This window comes from Aedes aegypti, chromosome 1 (assembly GCF_002204515.2).
Source record: "Aedes aegypti strain LVP_AGWG chromosome 1, AaegL5.0 Primary Assembly, whole genome shotgun sequence".
Lineage (NCBI taxonomy): Eukaryota > Metazoa > Arthropoda > Insecta > Diptera > Culicidae > Aedes > Aedes aegypti.
The window spans coordinates 297,428,845-297,447,952 of NC_035107.1; the positions used below are offsets into that span (position 1 = coordinate 297,428,845).

At 38.4% G+C, this 19,108-nt stretch overlaps 1 long non-coding RNA gene across 1 annotated transcript; it reads right to left on the reverse strand.

Moving 5' to 3' along the window:
* Positions 1–2,961: 2,961 nt before the first annotated feature.
* LOC110674195 lies at positions 2,962–15,989 on the reverse strand. The gene is made up of 2 exons (XR_002498724.1): positions 15,763–15,989; positions 2,962–3,060 (listed from the first exon to the last, which is right to left on the reverse strand). It is a non-coding gene; the product is annotated as an uncharacterized LOC110674195 (long non-coding RNA).
* Between the last annotated feature and the right edge of the window lie 3,119 nt (positions 15,990–19,108).

Below are 19,108 nucleotides of genomic sequence, written 5' to 3' on the forward strand. Positions count from 1 at the left end.
AGTACAAAGCATTCTCGTTGAAGAATGATACATAAGTTTGTATCACCTTCGAAAACAACCAAGTTGCATCGTTAGCATAACTGCCAACACCAAACGTTCGTTTGAAAAGCTTCAAACGATGATACAAATGCAAGAGCGCCGTCTTGGACATCTGCCTATCGAGTGAACTATCTTTTAACTCGTCATACACCCGCTCTAATCTCTCTCTACATACAACGAGTTCAATTTTTGGATCTCGTTTGTACGAAAAGATCCGAATCAATCCATCCGCTTCTTCTCTCAACGCATTTTTGAGCTTCCTACGGTTCACGCTCAAACTACGTTCTCTCTCCTTCATCAAATTCCTGATCTCGAGCTCAAAAATAACTTCATCAGGGGTAAGATAAGTAACACTCATCTCCACCTGATACTCCCTATCCATGTTCATGGTTGACGCAAAGTGCAAAGTCTAAATCTACAAAACTCTAACACTCTCGTTCACTGCGTGCCTATCAATACGATCAACGATAGATCAAACGAAAAAAACAAGCATGCACAAAACGTATACGAATATAGGTGGATATGGAATATGGATAAACAACTATTGTCTTCCGATCGACGGCACAAATGGTGTGTCCACTACCCTACCAAGCAGCGTGCGGTTGCAAATAAACCAAAATCTCCTACCTCCAGCACGTGCTATCTACTCTGTCTCTAGCCAACAAATCGATCGTGAGTATGAGTACCCCGCCAGAAAGAAATTAGACGGGTTCAGAATTTTTTAGGTTATTTTAAGAGAATTATTTTTTTCTTTAAAGGTTCGGTATTCAACCACCTAAAAATATTCCCCTTCTCCAACGAAAAAATAATTCTCGAAAAATCGAAGCCTATTTTTTTGTTGGAGCGACAATATGTAAGTTTGATTTTGCTTACTATTTAGAGCATGCGACTTACCTTGGACTCAACTCAGGGGCGCCTAGCTTCCCTAGCCGAGAGGATTCTTTCGTTGGGGAGAGGGGTCTCTCCTAACCGCCGCCGATCTCCACCGTCACTCACACTCACTTTCCCAGCATCCACCTCAACCCGTAAGGGGTGTCTCCCGGTGGGGAGGGATGCCGAAATGGTTTCGCGCGGGATTTCACAAGATCACAAGATACGGACCGGACCACCGCAGATATGGCCAAACTTCTGACCGTGGAACTTCTGGCCACACTCTGGGCAACACAATGTCACACACTGCCACGAGGTCTTCTCCCCTTCAGTGAGCACTATGACACTACTTGGTGTCTAACACTTCCCCCGGGGGGCCAACTCAACCGATAATCTTGCCGGTGAGGTCACTGGTTCTTCTTCCACCTTATACCCGGTCAACTACGCTCCCAAAGAGCGGACACTTTCGTCTCCTCCGGACTTCACACGCGCTCAAGCCACTTTTTTTTCTGGGTAATCTTTTCCGCACACACGACTGACTTGGTTTACGACTCAAACAGAAGAGACCTAGCTCGGGTCGCTTGGTCTCCTATGAACCCCCTAGGGCTCCGGCTCGTGTTCTCTCGGGCGGAAGACGACGCCCGAAGGATGGCATTTTTGCGTTTTTTTGGGAAATTGTGTTCTGTCGGAGTGGGGTTGGCGTTTGCGGTACTCCGGAACACAAAGTTTTTATTAACAAATTTAACAGGTCCTAACTCCTAAACATTCAATAGTATAATAATGGATTTAATTATATGGGACATTTACTTATAAATGTAACAGTTCGAAGCTCGAACGGGAAGCAAACCCTTCGATCCCGGCAAAATACAGAGTCCCCGGCTCGTTCACCATGAAAACCAACTGAATTGCTTATTGAATTCGAAATGTAGTGGCTTTAGATAGTCATGTGTGATATAACATGAATGTCATGAGACTGAATTGATAGCAGTGCTGGGAATGGTAATAGTATTTATTTATTTATTTATTTATTTATTTTTAACTTTTAATTTAGAAAGAGGGAAAAACCCCTTTGAGTGATTTTATATTAAAATCTTTCTCAAAAGGGCGCAAAACCTCTTTATCTTTTCAAATACGTTATAAAAAGAAAAAAAAACTTAATACTAAAGGCCCATCCGGAAAGGATCCATTGCAGAGCCGAAGTCGTCAGATAATGGATGCAAATCCCCATGGTGATAGGGAATGAGATAACCAATAAACTAATCAATCTGAAAGTAAAAATAAACAAACATATACAAAAAAGAGAGTATCAAACATGATAAGAGATTTCGTTTAAAAATTCAATTATATTTTTCATTATCAGAAAACATTTCTGAGCCAAAACATCTCTTACTGAATTTGGAATTTCATACCCCAAATTTATTATTTTATTGAAAAGTTTGTTTCTAGGTAAAACGTAACGAGAACATTTTAATACAATGTGATCAATATCTTCAAAAAAACTACCACATTCACAAAGATTGGAATCATTTAAATTCATACGATATAGATAACAATTGCAAATATAATGATTGGACATTAATCTAGAAAACGAACATATGAAATTACGTTCAACAGATAATTTTTTAAACCAAGGAATTGTACTAACTTTAGGACAAATGGAATAATGATATCTTCCTTGATTACTTGTATCGCATGAAGTCTGCCAATTTTTAAAAGAATCTTTTTTAATTTAGAAAAATATTCAGAAGGGTAAATAACACGTTTATATGTTGTACCACGTAAAACACCTAATTTTGCCAAACAATCAGCTTGTTCATTGCCGTATATATTGCAATGAGCTGGAACCCAAACTAATTAAAAATCCTTTGGAATGTAATTCATGTAAAATTTCTTTAAACATTAATATAATATAATGTGTTTTGAAATAAAAATTAATAGCACGAAGACAACTTAAACTATCAGAACATATTATGTATATATTGGGAGCGCAAGATTTGATCAAATTGCATGCAAAATATAAGTTAAGTATTGGGCTATCGGAGATCAGTTTTTAAAAAGAATTAAACTTATCACTTCCACGATTGAACAAAGAATGAATTTATTGTCTAATTAATGCTATAATGAAACCTACACTTGCCCTACTCTGCTGACCTACGTTTATAGTCCAGAGTATGCAATACTTCCGTCGTCCGGGGTCCGTCTGTTGCTAGGTCGATTTGCTACGTCGTCGTTTGGTGCACTTGCCGTGGCTCCGCCTGGAGTTGGCCTTTGGTGGTGATGTGGACTTATGCGATGTGACCGGATGATGCCTTTGGTTGATTATCGAACTTGATGACCGTTGCGAATTTGTGTGGGTTGATGTCCTCCGTAACTACTCCCCCTTCGAGACCGATTCGTCCCGAATTGGTAAAGGTGTACTCTTTCCTTGCATTTATGTTTCTTGGTGTAGGATAGAGTAAACAGTATTGCTGTATGTGACATTGTCGAGAGTCACTGAGCAGTTTGCGAAATAGATCAAAAAGGTACCTTTCAAGGTTCTGTTGGAGAGGTTGCAGGTGTTAGTCATTTTGACTTGTGGTACGTTTTTTTATCACGGAAACGTTAAATCGTTCTAATTTTTCTCTAATAAGGTACAATTCTGATCTATCTAGGATATTTCTGGAAATTATATTAAGGTTTGCTAAGTGTGTTGTTTCGAAAATTGAATCTAATTCTTTTTCTATCTGATCTAGCTGGTAGGTTGTTTTGAAAGTCTGGATAAGAAAAGATATGTTATTGATTCCTGTTCTATTATGTAGCCCCTGTTTGATTTTAATCAGCTCTCTAGTTATCAAAGTTTGTTGATCGTTAAATGTTTTTGTCAGTTTATTAACTTGATTTTCAATTTTTTTATTTATTCTAATCTGAAGATTATTTTGTTCTATTAGACTGTTGCTTTTTACTTTCAAATTTGAGATTTCGTGATTAATTTGTAAAAGATCATTATCATCTAGATTTCCAGTTATTAATTTAATACTTGAGCCTAGGAGATTAAATGCTCCTCGTTTGTTTCTACTATGGGGCAAAAGATTATTGAAAAGTTTCAAGATACTGTTATATTTGTTGGAAAGTAAAACGGTGAGATCATGAAAAGCATCAAAATGTCTGAGTCCTTGTATGATTGTGTCAACGTTATTCAGTAGTTTTTGGTATTGGTCGAGGTCGATCTCATGATACAGTCTATCTTGTCCTTTGATAATGAAATAACGTCCAGATGTGATCGTCAATAGTCCTGGGTTCGTTGATAGGTCCTGTATGTAAATTGTATGCGTTTGTGTACTGACTACACATAGAATCCCAATCATCACAAGTGTAGTTGATCCCATGGTTTCCTGAAATAGAGAAATGTATTAATCTAGGATTCTTCTTATTTTCATTTTATGTAGTCTGCGGTTCATGTCATCAATGAATGTCTTTGTATTATCATTTTTAACATGTACCTCAGAATACTTTTCGTCATTCCTTGCTTAGCGCTTGAACGAGTCGGTCGACAGGATCCCGGTCTCATCGTACGGCACTTTTTGCAGAGTTCATTTAGGCCTTTTTCCCCAACCGCCTGCGTGGGTTTTTGGTTTAATTAGTGAGTTAAACAAGTTTCAGTTTTGTGCAAAGTGAGTGCTTAGACGATTGCGCTTTGCGAAGGAAGCGAACTAGTGAAACTAGTATCGTTCCACCGCAATAAAATCATCGCCCATCATCAATTATCGGTGATTGATTTTTCTCCCGCACCGAGAACAACAACAAGGCAGAAAGCCGACCCGGTCGGTCTACTACCTACGGCGCGTGGACGTTCTCCTGCTGTAGAACGGATAAGTATACATTATCTATTGAATTGCTTTCGCATCTCCGAACAACAGTGTTGAGTTCAAGGTTGTTTTTCGCTTCTCCTCTGTCTCTCTCCCGGTGCAATTTTGCCCGTATAGGGGAGTTGGGTACAAAATAGCCCACTGATTGGCTAATTTTTTTTTCTTTTTTTTTTGTGAATTTGATTTACCCATTTAGGGGAGGTGTGTACAAAATAGTCCACTGATCAATAATTTTTTTTTTTACACATATTTTTTTTTGTTTTTGTTTTTTTTTTATTATTTTTTTTTTTTCTTCATTTGGTTGCGGTTAAGCTTTTTTCCGCATGGATGAATCGGATGGAGGCGATACGCCTCCTAGAGATCTCGTTGCTCGAACGCGGTTCTATCAACCGTCTTCGGCTGGGCCTTGGGTTGTCTATTTCCGGCGCAAAAAGAAGATTTTGAACGTGCTCTCGATTTCTCGGGAGCTGACGCGTAAATATCCTGGGACCGTTATTCACCAAGTGAAAGAATCCAAGCTGCGTGTAACTGCACCTAGTTACAATGCAGCGAATGAAATTGCTCAGCATGAGGCTTTTACTGTGGAATATTGCGTCTATGTGCCGGCACGAGAAGTCGAGGTGGAAGGGAAAATTATCGACGCGAGTCTAACATGCGAAGACATTAAGACTGGCAAAGGCGTCTTTGAGAACCGGTCCATTCCTGATGTGGCTATACTGGATTGTAAACAATTACAATCAGTTTCCATGGAAGGAAATAAGAAAGTGTTTTCGCCGTCAGCCTCGTTTCGAGTGACTTTCCCCGGTTCCGTCCTCCCGAAATTTGTTTGTATTGACAGTGCTTTTTACCCAGTGCGTCTTTACGTGCCGAAGGTATTCAATTGTACCAACTGCAAGCAGCTTGGCCACAGTGCTAGCTATTGCGACAACAAGCCCCGTTGTGGCAAATGCAACCAAGCTCACTTGGAAGATGCTTGCACACAGGAAGCCGAAAAATGTAGCTACTGTCGCGAGGAACTTCATGACCTGCAGAAATGCCCGGCTTATAAAAGACGCATTCGAAATGAGAGTCGCTCAATTGTGAAGCGCTCCAAGAAGACATACGCGGAAATGGTAAAATCTTTAAATCCGTCCGCAAAAGAGTCTTCATCAGCCATCCCAGTTGGTAACTCTTTTCAAGAGTTGTCTTCCGATGAAGCGAACGACGACGAAACCGATGGGGGAGATTCTTCGGAGGTACACGCACCCGGTAAACGAAAGTCTCAATCTTCTCCGGGACTGCGCCGAAAGGTAATGAAATCTTCCCTCAAAAGTTTGCCTAATTCAAAAGGAGGTGGGGCAAATTTGAAATTGCCGAAGAAACAGGTCTTTGATGCTTCCGTTCCGTGTTGCAGCAAAGATCTGCCGCCCCCGCCTCCACCGATTAAATATACTTCAAAAAGAAGCTCTAGACAAGATAGCAAGAAAAAAGCTACTGAAGTCCCTCGCTCTTCCTCGAAAACCCCCGGGGCCAAGCGAGGACTGATAACTTTTACGGCCCTTGTGGATCGCATATGCAATGCCCTCGGAGTTTCAGACTCATTCAGAGGCATACTCGACCTTTTTCTCCCCGCAATAGAAGAGTATCTCAGGGAATTGACTATTTCGTGGCCCCTCCTTGCTTCGATCATATCTTTCGATGGATAATTCATCGAGTGAGGTACAAGATATGATCACTGTGCTACAGTGGAACTGTCATAGTCTAAAGCTAAATTAGACACATTTAAGTTTTTGCTTCACAACTCCGATTGTGATATATTTGCACTCTGTGAAACATGGCTTTCTTCTGAAGATGATCTTAACTTCTACGATTTTAACATTATACGCCAGGATCGAGATGATAATTACGGGGGTGTGCTTTTAGGGATCAAAAAGTGCCACTCATTCTACAGAATCCCCATCCCGACTCATCCAGGCATAGAAATCGTTGCTTGCCAAATAAGCGTAAAGGGTAAAGACCTTTGCGTAGCTTCTGTTTATATTCCTCCAAGAGTTTCAATAAACCGCCGTCATCTCTGGAATGCAGTCTCCATGCTCTCATCTCCAGTTTTAATACTGTGTGATATGAACTCACATGGTACTGGATGGGGCGAATCTTATGACGATTATAGAGCGGCTACTTTCTATGACTTATGCGACGATTTCAACTTGAACATTTTGAACACAGGTGAAGTGACACGTATTTCATCCGACGGCAAAGAAAGCCGCCTTGACCTGTCTTTGGGATCAAGTTCACTATCATTCGATTGCATGTGGAAGGTGATCGATGACCCCCATGGTAGTGATCACTTGCCCATAATAACTTCTATCAGAAATAATTTTGAAAGGTCAGAACAGTCAATTCAGGTTCCTTTTGACCTCACTAGGAATATCGATTGGCAACAATTTGCATCAGCGGTAACCTTTGGTATCGAATCATTCAACACTCTCCCACCGTTGGATGAGTATCGACTCCTAACAGAATTGATTTATAAAAGTGCATTAGAATCCCAAAAGCAACGAGTTCCAAGTGCATCCTTCAAAAGACGACCAGCCACACCTGGTTGGGATGATGAATGCACTCAGTTGTATCGAGAAAAATCTAATGCCTTTAAAGCTTTTCGTAGATATGGTACCTCAGAGCTTTATTTAGAGTACTCGAAGCTCGAAAAAAGACTGAAGAATCTTATTAAAGCGAAGAAGCGTAGCTATTGGCGACGTTTCATCGATGGTCTCTCACGAGAAACTTCAATGACGACGCTTTGGAGAGTGGCTCGCAACATGCGAAACCGCTCATCCTCAAATGAGAGTGACGAATACTCCAATCGTTGGATATTCAACTTCGCAAAAAAGGTCTGTCCAGACTCAGTTCCAGCTCAACCGCCATTCTGGGAAACCCAGAGAGACGATGCGTTGGACAGACCATTCACTATGCTGGAATTTTCTATGGCTCTTCTTTCATCAAACAACTCCTCTCCGGGACGCGATATGATTAAGTTCAATCTTCTTAAAAATCTCCCTGATATCGCTAAAAGACGGTTGCTTGACCTGTTCAACTTATTCATGGAGCACAACATTGTTCCACCTGTATGGAGACAGGTCAAAGTAATAGCTATTCAAAAGCCTGGGAAACCAGCGTCTGATCATAATTCGTACCGCCCGATCGCTATGTTATCATGTTTAAGGAAATTGTTAGAAAAAATGATCCTATCCCGACTCGATCACTGGGTCGAATCAAACAACATGCTTTCCAGTACACAATTTGGCTTTCGCAAGGGCAAAGGAACAAACGATTGTCTAGCGTTGCTTTCATCAGATATTCAACTAGCCTTTGCTGACAAGGAGCAATTGGCTTCGGTTTTCTTGGATATTAAGGGCGCTTTTGATTCAGTTTCCATAGAAATATTGTCAGAAAGCCTGCACAATAGTGGATTACCTGGAATATTGAATAATTTCTTGTACAATCTGTTGTCAGAAAAACACATGAGCTTCACTCTCGGTCAATTGACAACTTCCAGAATTAGCTATATGGGCCTTCCCCAAGGCTCATGTCTGAGTCCCTTGCTTTATAATTTTTATGTTAAAGATATTGACAACTGTTTGGAAGAACCATGCACGCTAAGACAACTTGCAGATGATGCTGTGGTTTCTATGAAGGGCCCACGAGCGAAAATCTTGCAAAGACCATTGCAAAATTCCCTTGATAATCTATCCACTTGGGCTAGAAATTTAAGGATCGAGTTTGCTCCGCAAAAAACTCAACTGGTCGTATTTTCAAGGAAGCGGAATCCTGCCCAACTAAAGCTTAAGCTTTTGGGAACAGACATCGACCAGTCTTTGACTTCAAAATACCTTGGGGTCTGGTTTGATTCAAAAGGCACTTGGCGAACTCATATTAGGTATTTAACGGAAAAATGCCAACAAAGGATCAATTTTCTACGAACAATTACCGGAACATGGTGGGGTGCTCACCCGGAAGACCTCATAAAACTTTATAAAACAACCATTCTCTCTGTTCTAGAGTATGGCTCTTTCTGTTTTCTCTCAGCAGCAAACTGCCACTTGATTAAATTGGAACGAATTCAATATCGTTGTTTGCGTATCGCCTTAGGGTGTATGCACTCGACACATAATGCGAGCCTAGAGGTTCTGGCAGGGGTTTTACCGCTACAAAACCGATTCTGGGAGCTCTCGCTAAGAATACTTATTAAGTGTGGAGTGAGCAACACACTCGTCATCGAAAACTTCGAAGAATTGCTCAAACTGAACACTCAGTCAAAATTCATGAGAGTTTATCTCTACTACATGTCATCTGACATTAGCCTTCCATGTTATAACCCTCCACGTGTACGCTTCACCAATGACAGTTCCTCTGTTGAATATGATCTGTCCATGAAACAAGCTATTCATGGAATTCCAGATCAACTTCGATGTATAACTATTCCACGTATTTTCAACGCAAAGTTTCAGAATGTCGATTCCTACAGGAGATATTTCACTGACGGGTCACGTATAAATGGATCCACTGGCTTCGGTGTCTTCAATGAAAACTCTTCCGCCTTCCGAAAACTTCAGGAACCTTGCACGGTTTATGTTGCTGAGCTGGCAGCAATCAACTTCGCTTTGGGGATGATCTCTAACATGCCCGCAGACCACTTCTTCATCTTCTCGGATAGTCTCAGTTCTATTGAGGCACTCCGATCGATGAAACCTGTAAAGCATGCATCTTACTTTCTTACAAAAATAAGAGAGCAGATGTGTGCACTGGTCGAAAGATCATATAAGATTACCTTTGTATGGGTCCCCTCACATTGCTTAATTTATGGCAATGAGAAGGCGGACTCTCTCGCAAAGGTGGGCGCTGAGGAAGGTGAGATATATGATAGAAGAATTTCACACGATGAATTGTTTCATTTAGTACGTCAAAGTTCTCTTCACGGTTGGCAAAGCGACTGGCTAAATGACCAACTGGGACGGTGGTTACATTCCATAATCCCTAGAGTTTCCTTGCGAGCGTGGTGGAAAGGTTGGGATGTAAGTCGAGATTTCATTCGCGTGATGTCAAGACTTATGTCCAACCATTACTCGCTAGACGCACATTTGCACAGGATCAACCTCGCGCTGAGCAATATATGTAATAGGTGTGGTTCCGGTTATGATGACATCGATCACGTAGTTTGGCAGTTCCCGGATATGGACGCCTCCAGAGCACAACTTATGGATACCCTTGTGGCCCGAGGTAGACAACCCTATGTCTCAGTTAGAGATGTGTTGGGCTCCCGCGATCTCGTCTACATGTTGTCGATTTACGATTATCTTCGCTTGTGTTGTATAAAAGTTTAATTCTCTTGTGTTCTCTTCCCCAGTTTTTTTTTTGCTCTCTGTGTTATGTCCCATTTGTGTTGGATTGATGTTCCTGGCCATCCGGCAATCGAAAACCCACATGAAGTTGGTATACGCCATGATACGACAAACGAGCAACCATGAAATACCACCCGGATGAGCTGCAAAGAACCCTGTAACCCAATCCCAACCTAGCCCTTCCTAAAAATATTTGTGACCACTAACCTCGAGTTGCCACGAGTACCCTGGCTCCAACCCGGACTAAACTTGGTACTTAAGAAGTTAAACAATTGTAAAAAAAAATACAAAAATGAATCTCGGCTCCGTAAAGCATTAAACGCGACAGAGCCTTAAATAAATGAATTGGTAAAAAAAAAAAAAGAATACTTTTCGTTGGTTTTATTTTTGATTCCTTGTACTTTGTGGTAGATTTGATCGTTTTCTTGTAATTTTGGGGCATTTTCCAGATGTTTATTTCTTTGATCTAAATTCGCTATTTGTGTTTTACTCAATTCGAGAGTTACTTCTTCGTAGAGCTTATTTCTTTTTTCGATTATTTCATTGATATCAAGAGGTCTGACATCTTGATCCTTAATACCAAAGAAGATTTCTCTCGGTTTGAGCTTGGTTGCCGAGTGTATAGTTTCGTTGTATTGTGTACAAGCAATCAAACATTTTTCTTTTTGAGAAAGGTCTTCATGTCGACCTTTTATACACCTGAAGATTTCTGCAAGAGTCGAATGAAATCTTTCGACTATTCCATTTGTCTCGCTATGGTTTGCTGGCGTAAAGTACATTTGGACGCCAAGATCCTCCATAAGCCCTCTTACTTCTATTGATTTTATAGCGGGCTCATTGTCAGAGACAATCAGCTCTGGTTTTCCGTGCGTGCTAAAGAATTTTAGTATAGCTTTACGGACATCTTGGATTGTTCTAGATTTAATTGGAAAAATGATTCCAAATCGAGATAGTTTGTCGACAATTGATAGAAACATGTCGGGTTGCGCAATAAAAATATCCAAATGGATGATTTCGAGTGGTCGTTTCGGTATGGGAGTCTCTCCCAGTTTAATTTTATATGGTTTTCTTTCGTATTTATTTTTGTTGCAGATTGCGCATAGTTTGACAAATTGTCGGATTTTAACTTTCATTCTTGGGAAGAAATATTTCTGCGATATTTGCTTATGATTTTCCCAAATTCCTCTATGTGAAGATTCATCTTCTTCTTCTTCTTTCTGGCGTTACGTCCCCACTGGGACAAAGCCTGCTTCTCAGCTTAGTGTTCTTATGAGCACTTCCACAGTTATTAACTGAGAGCTTACTATGCCAATGACCATTTTTGCATGCGTATATCGTGTGGCAGGTACGAAGATACTCTATGCCCTGGGAAGTCGAGAAAATTTCCAACCCGAAAAGATCCTCGACCGATGGGATTCGAACCCACGACCCTCAGCTTGGTCGTGCTGAATAGCTGCGCGTTTACCGCTACGGCTATCTGGGCCCATGGATTCATGTGTTTTGCGAATGATAAGATTTTGGTCTTCTGGTAATTTCAGATCTTGTAGCATTTTTTGTGAAAAGGTAACTTTAAGACTTTTATTATGTCCGAAATGGTTCTTGTATACTGTCTGTAAACTCATGATGAGTTCTTCGGGACAATATAGACAATTAATTTTTGACGGGTTGCAGTAATCTTTAAAAATGCGTGTTATTAGTCCCATTCCGAAATGCATCCTAGTAATGGTTCGTCTAAAAACTTTTGGAAATACTTCTTCTATTTGGTCGTCGTCGAATTCTCCTATTTTAAGAATAATCTGATTTGAAAAGTAATTAATAGGCTTCAATGTCATGGGAATATATTCGCTATCGTCTGTGTTTGCAGAATGTACAGATATGTCTGATGAGCTATCGTCGCTGTCAGTTTCGGATCCGCCTTCGTTAACGTTGATTTCGTGAGGTATCCGAGATAAACCATCAGCGACTACATTCTGTTTGCCGGGTTTATATTTAACCTCAAAATCAAATTCACGGAGGTCTACCATCCACTTTAGAACTTTGTCGTTAGGGTTTTTTAGGTGCAGGCCATACGTCAAGGGTTTATGATCAGTGTATAACACAAATTTTCTACCAAAAATGTATGGCCTAAAGTACTTACAACCCCAGTGTATTGCGAGTAGTTCTTTTTCTATTGCTGGTAATTTCTCTTCGGATTTCGTTAGAGTTCTGGATGCATATGCGACAGGTTTATCACTACCAACAATTCCTTGTGACAGGACGGCACCGACAGCATGATTCGATGCGTCCGTGGTGACAATAAATTGTTGTGTAAAATCTGGGTATTGTAAGATACTGCTGCTTGTCAAAATATTTTTAAATTTGTGGAAGGCTTCTATGAACTCCTTTGTGTGATGAATACTCTCCCCTTTCCTGAAACAGTTTGTTAGGGGTTTTGCGATTCTCGCAAAATCCTTAATAAACTTCCTGTAATATCCTATCACACCAAGGAATCCTCGTAACTCCTTTTCCGTTTTGGGAAGGGACCAATTCCGCACAGCTTCGATTTTTGCTGGGTTCGGCTTGACGCCTTCTGGGGTAATAATGTGTCCTAAGAAACCTACTTCTTTCTTAAGAAACTCACATTTATCAAGTTGCACTTTCATATTGTATCTGTGCAAACATTCGAAAATTTTTGCAAGGTTTTCTATGTGTTCCTGCAAACTTGTCGAGAATACTATGATGTCATCCATGTATACCAAACATCTGACACCAATGTGTTCTCTCAATATATTGTCCATAACCCTTTGAAAGGTTGATGGAGCATTTCTTAATCCAAAAGGCATTCTCACGAACTCGTAGTGTCCATGCTCGACACTGAAAGTAGTTTTGGGAATGTCTTGGCTATTAACTTCTATCTGATGGAATCCTGATGCAAGATCCAACGTAGAAAAATACATGCATCTACCTAATTTATCTAATATATCCGATATATTAGGTATTGGATAGCGATATTCGACAGTCTTTTCATTCAACTTCCTGTAGTCGATGACAAGCCTCCATTTTTGCTTTCCTGACGCGTCTAGTTTTTTCGGCACCACCCAGACAGGTGATGACCATGGACTATTGGAATGCCTAATAATTCCTTGTTCCAGCATATCTAAAATTTGCCTCTGTACTTCTTCCTTATGGCAGAATGGGTACCTGTAGGACTTGGAGTAAACTGGATTTTCATCCTTCGTTTTGATATTATGTTTAATTGCATTCGTAAATGATAAAGGTTGTTTTTCCTGGTGGAAAATGCTTCCGTATTTTCCAATAATTTTTAACAATTTTGTCCTTTCTTCTTCGTTCAAATGTTCTAGTCGAAGATTTTTTTCAGTTTGTGCTTGTTATTGCCATTCTCTGATAATATTTGAGATTTTTGTTCGAAATTATTCACCTCCGCAAAAAGAGGTCTGTTTGGGTTTATTTGAACTGGAGAGCTAGAGGTATTCAAGGCGATGATATTTACTTTATTATCCTTTGCTTTATAAAGACCAGGAATGACAACCACATCTTCTGTTAATGGAAAACTATTTTCTACCAGAAAATCTCCGTCTCCTACGGTTGTTGGCAACTCAATAACCGTTTGTTCATGAGCGTTAATTTTAATTGAAAATGATTCCGGATACAATCTTCTCATAGAGATCGTTTCATCTGGGAATTGTAGTAAATTCGATGATGTAATAATATTAGCTTGTAGATGGGTTAGCGATTCGTACCCTATCAATCCGTCGAGAAAGGAATGGAATTTGAAGAGGAAGAACTTGATTGGTGGTTTATCTTTAAACGGTGCGAAATATATGGATTGATTAATTTTATGCATACCTGAAACATTTTTCACGACAGAGGGTGTTTCATGAATGGTTATAGTTTTATCTTTTATTAGTTGAGGGTTCAAATAATTTTTGTTCGCTCCTGTGTCGATAAGGAGCTTAAGTTTTCCGAAAATTGTTGTAACTTCAACGTATGGAATGAAATTGTGTGGCTCTATGTGCCTTGTGGGTTTTCGGAATCCCTCGAAAAATTTATTTCGTCGGTCGAGTTCTCTTCATTTTGGCATATGGCCTTTGATGTATTTGGTTGAACCTTTTGCGATTCGTGGTATTCAGGATAATCGTCACTGTAATCGTAGCCGTTATAGCCATAATAGTAGTCTTCAGGGAAATATGGATGATATGAATAATCATGTTCGAGATTTGTTAGTTCTTCTACAATAAATTTCGGAGCCTGAGTTTATCGAAATGGTTGATGGGGAAAGGTTGGATTCCCAAAGGGTCGAGGTGGCATTGGTGGAAAAGGCTGTCTTGGCCCCATCGGTGGGTTTCCAAAAGGACGAAACGGTTGTTGGTGTCTAAACGGTGGGAATCGAGTTGGTGGTCTATTTGCGTAATTTATGTTCGCACTTCTAATAGATTTATCTACTTCCATGGGAACAGGTTTTTGTTCTTGTGGGGGATGTGGCCTAAAGAACGTATGATTTCTGAATGGATTGGGGCGTAATAATTTTGTTGCCGTGGAGGTAAAGGAAGAGGATTATCATTAAATGTTCTTGGAATCCCGTGATTGGGTTTTTCTGGAGGTAAAAATGGGTTACTTGTGTGTTTTGGTGGCATATTATTTGTAAACCCTGATTTATTTAAAAAATTTTGTTCTTCTATGCAAGCGTCAAACGCTGATTTCAACGTTTATGGTCTACGGGCTCTAATATTTCCACCTATCGGCTGTTTCAAGCCGGCTAAAAATACTTGCAGAGCGTTCTCGCTGTGTGTTTTAATTCGGTCGGTTCTCACAGTAGGATCGTCGATGGCAATATTTGCGTGGTTGACGAGTAAGGAGAGTAGATGTTGCACTTTCCCGTAAAAGTCTTCGATAGAAGAGGTTTGGTGTGCCAAAAACAACTCCCGTGTAAGAGTTGTAGCATCTCTCTTATCGTTATAGTGAGAAATTAAATTAGCCTTAATAATTTTCCAATCAAGCGGTGTGCCATATACCTCAAGAACGGTATCGGCGTCACCGATAATTTTATTTCTTATCGCTTGGACCCACACATTATGATATGGTGTGGCTTCCAAAGCATCGATAAAAGGCATAATATTGTCTACACTGCGCAAGAACGAGTGTAGTTTGACGGGATTGCCGTCAAATGGCTGTAGAATGTTAATCCCTTGAGGGGTTTGTAACGTTTTCACGATTTTCTCGGCATTAGCCATCATTTGCTCCTGATGGGCGAGCACTTCTTCGCTGGTTTGTGGCATTGTAAAATTGTTAAATTTGGTTTGAACTATCACTACTTATTCACTTAATCACTTGCACTTTAAATCACTTTTCTTAATCTATTTATTCCCGATGTCCTTTCGGGGATCCTCTATTCGTTTCGGTGTCCTTGCAGGGTCCTCCTCGGTAATCCTCCGGTGAGATCTCCGCACTGTTAACTCTTTTTATTCACTACTAAAAAAAACGATCCGCACGACTGCGCCAGTTAAGTATTGGGCTATCGGAGATCAGTTTTTAAAAAGAATTAAACTTATCACTTCCACGATTGAACAAAGAATGAATTTATTGTCTAATTAATGCTATAATGAAACCTACACTTGCCCTACTCTGCTGACCTACGTTTATAGTCCAGTTTGCATACTCTGCATACTTCCGTCGTCCGGGGTCCGTCTGTTGCTAGGTCGATTTGCTACGTCGTCGTTTGGTGCACTTGCCGTGGCTCCGCCTGGGGTTGGACTTTGGTGGTGATGTGGACTTATGCGATGTGACCGGATGATACCTTTGGTTGATTATCGAACTTGATGACCGTTGCGAATTTGTGTGGGTTGATGTCCTCCGTAACTTATAAAGCAGTTAATTCAGCTATGAATATAGAGCTAGGGAATTCCAACTTGAAAAAATGAGCCAATTCAATATTAAATACACCAAACCCTGCTGTACTATCAATTAGAGAACCATCAGTGAAATAAAGTTGTTCATGTTTAATGCCAATGAATTTCCGATTGAATAAGATACTAGCAACATGAGAATGCAATTGATGAGGTACATATTTCAATTCTTCATATAAAGTTAAATCAATACATGGGCGAAATGTATGAACATTTATGCTGTATTTATAAAAACTATTATTAACTGTAATGATATTTTCAGCATTACAATATATAAAGGAACTTAAGAGTCTACAAGTAGGATTGATCTCAAATAAAGAATTCAATATATTAATTATAGGATGATTATTCGAAAAACATTGTATTAAAAATTTACAATTAAGTTCATGAAATCTGTTTCTAAGTGGCACTATACCTGCCAAAACTTCTACAGATTTTGTATGAGTAGAGTTTAATAATTTTAAACTAATTCTTAAACTACGATATTGGATTTTTTTCAAGTTTAGAAAATTGAGTTTGAATAGAACTTGAAAAAGTGAAACAACCATATTCCATTACCGAACGAATTGTTGTTTTATAAAGTGTAATTGAATCATTAGGGTGAGCACCCCACAAGTGCCTGTAATCGTACGAAGGAAATTGATTCGTTTGAAACAAATTTTTTGAATATATTTGAGCTGATTATTCCAATTGAATTTTGAGTCAAACCATATACCAAGATATTTATAATCAAATACTTGTTCAATTTGATAGTTATTAAAAAATAAGGTAATATCAATAGGAGAATGTTTTCGAGAAAATAAAATAAATTTAGTTCTTTCTACGGAAAAAGTAAATCCATTTTGATGAGCCCACGTACCAATGTTATCTAAAGAACATTGCATAAAATGTTGAATAACTTCTCTACTCTTTCCACTAACAGAAATCACCTTATCGTCAGCAAATTGTATAAAATAACATCCATTTGGAATTATAAAAGCAATATCTCTTGTAAATAAATTATACAAAAAGGGACTCAAACAAGAACTTTGAGGAAGTCCAAAATAACTATAACGTATCATTCGAGAAGTACCATCATGAAAAAAATGCATGATTTTAAACGAAAATAAATTGCATAAAAAGTTGGAAATAAATGGTGGAATCTTACAATCATTCATTTTTTTGAATAGCAAATCTATGAGAACTGAATCATATGCACCAGAAACATCAAGGAACGTAGAAACTACATCCTGCTTTCTATTGAACGAAAGTTCAATTTGTGAAGCTAAAAGAGAAATATAATCACGAGATCCACGACCTTTTCTAAAACCATATTGAGATATTGGAAAAATATTATTTTTTTCAGCCCATAGTTCCAGCCGATTCAGAATCATTCTTTCCGTCAATTTACGAAGACATGATAATAAACTAATCGGTCTTCTACTATCAACTAATTAAGGATTTTTACCAGGTTTAATTATATTAACTACTTTAATAAAGCGCCATTCAGTAGGAAAAATATTATGGGAAATGAATGAATTAAATAAAGAAAGTGAATGTAATTTGCCTTCTAGAGGTAAATTTTTTAATACAATTAATTTAATGTTGTCGATACCAGGAGCGGTATTTTTGGTTATTGATAAAGCTAAATCCATTTCTTCAATTGAAAATTCATTGCAAAGCTCTGGAAAATAATTATGAGATTGTATGTTTTTGAAAGGAATATTGGGGGGTACAAAATCAGGACAAATTTTAGAAGCAAATTGACTGATCCAATCTTCCGAATATTCTGAAATGTTTGGTGCCAAAGCATCATAATTTCTCAAATTACGTGCAACAGCCCATAATGTAGATAAAGATGTCTGAGAATCAAGATTTGCGATGAAATTCCTCCAGTAATTTCGTTTTTTATATTTAATAGTTCTAGTAAATTGTGCCTCGGCTTTACAATATAAAAAGTAATGTTCCCTAGAACCTGAACGTCGAAAAGTTTTAAAACAGTTAGATTTATGTTTTAAAGCTATACTACAATCGTTGTCCCACCAAAAAGATGGATTATTTATTCTACGTGGACTAAAATTTTGTTTCTTAAGTTGAGCTTTACGTAAACATTCAATCAATAATTTGGAAAATTGTTTATAATTATTAATTGGAGAAAGTGAGTTATCGTAACTGATTAGAGCAAAAGAAATTAAATCAGAAAATTTGGACCAGTCAACATTTTTTGTCAAATCAGGAACTTGAAATTCATTTGAAAATTTATCACGGATTGGATTTTGGACTTCAATTATTAAAAGTAGATGATCACTTCCATTTGGATCATCAATAGTATTCCAAGAAGTTTTAATGGATAAATTGTTTGAACATAAAGATAAATCAATACATGAATTACAGGCGGGAGGAACAGCAATCCTGGTAAAAGATCCATCATTAAGAATATTGAGATTTAATTCATCAATTAAATCCATGATTAAAGATCCCCTACCATCAGTTTTGTCACTTCCCCATGCCAAATTATGTGCATTTAAATCGCCTAGTATGTAAAATGGAGAAGGAATATTATTTAAAATTGATTTGATATCATTTAAAGAAAAACGTACATTAGGAGGTATATACATACAAATAATAGAAAATTGAAAACCATTATGTTTTACAAAAATTGCAACACATTCAATTTGCGAATCAGTAACTAAATTTAAAGACCTAAACTCAATGTTTTTTCGAATTCCAATCAAAACACCTCCATAAGAAATATTACGATCCTTTCGAACAATATTAAATGACGGAATTCGGAAAGATTTGGAATCTTCTAACCATGTTTCATTCAAACAAAAAATATCAATATTGAAATTTACTATCATTGCTTTTAACCTGTCAATTTTTGGAATTATACTACGACAATTCAATTGTAAAATTTTCAATTTATTGGAATTCAACATAGCCATTACAAGGAAAAAAGTGAACTGATGAGGGGTCCAAACGAATTTAATTTTTCAAGTATAGATGCTAAAAATGGTAGAAATTTTTAAATAATATTTTTCCAAAAATCACTCAATCCTGAGAATTCTAATATATCTTCCAGAATGCTCAAAAT